Here is a 992-nt window from a genome sequence, read left to right as displayed (position 1 = left end):
CTCATCTCACACGCTAGTAAAGTAACGCTCAAAATTCTCCAAGCCAGGCTTCAGCAATACATGAACTGTGAACTTCCAGATGTTCAACCTGGTTTTAGAAAAGGCAGAGGAACCAGAGATCCCATTGCCAACATCCACTGGATCATCAAAAAAGCAAAAGAGTTCCAGAAAAACATCTATTTCTGCTTTATTGACTATGCCAAAGCCTTTGACTGTGTAGATCACAATAAACTGTGGAAACTTCTGAAAGAGAAGGGAATACCAGAGCACCTGACCTGCCTCTTGAGAAACCTATATGCAGGTCAGGAAGCAACAGGAAGCAACTGGACATGGAACAACAGACTGGTTCCAAATAGGAAAAGGCGTACATCAAGGATGTATATTGTCACCCTGCTTATTTAACTTGTATGCAGAGTACATCATGAGAAATGCTGGGCTGGAAGAAGCACAAGCTGGAATCAAGATTGCCGGGAGAAATATCAATAACCTCAGATATGCAGATGGCACCACCCTCATGGCAGAAAGCGAAGAGGAACTAAAAAGCCTCTTGATGAAAGTGAAAGTGGAGAGTGAAAACGTTGGCTTAAAGCTCAACATTTAGAAAACTAACATCATGGCATCTGGTCCCATCACTTCTTGGGAAATAGATTGGCAAACAGTGGAAACAGTGTCAGACTTTATTTTTTGCGGCTCCAAAATCACTGCAGATAGTGACTGCAGCCATGAAATTAAAAGACACTTACTCCTTGGAAGAAAAGTTATGACCAACCTAGATAGCATATTGAAAAGCAGAGACATTACTTTGCCAACAAAGGTCCATCTAGTCAAGGCTATGGATTTTCCAGTCATCATGTATGGATGTGAGAGTTGGACTGTGAAGAAAGCTGAGCGCCAAAGAATTGATGCTTTTGAACTGTGGTGTTGGAGAAGACTCTTGAGAGTCCCTTGGACTGCAAGGAGATCCAACCAGTCCATTCTGAAGGAGATCAGCC

This window comes from Bison bison, unplaced genomic scaffold (genome assembly GCF_000754665.1).
Source record: "Bison bison bison isolate TAMUID 2011002044 unplaced genomic scaffold, Bison_UMD1.0 scf7180017864331, whole genome shotgun sequence".
Lineage (NCBI taxonomy): Eukaryota > Metazoa > Chordata > Mammalia > Artiodactyla > Bovidae > Bison > Bison bison.
The sequence above is the reverse complement of the archived record's forward strand: the minus strand, read 5'-3'. Positions refer to the sequence as shown.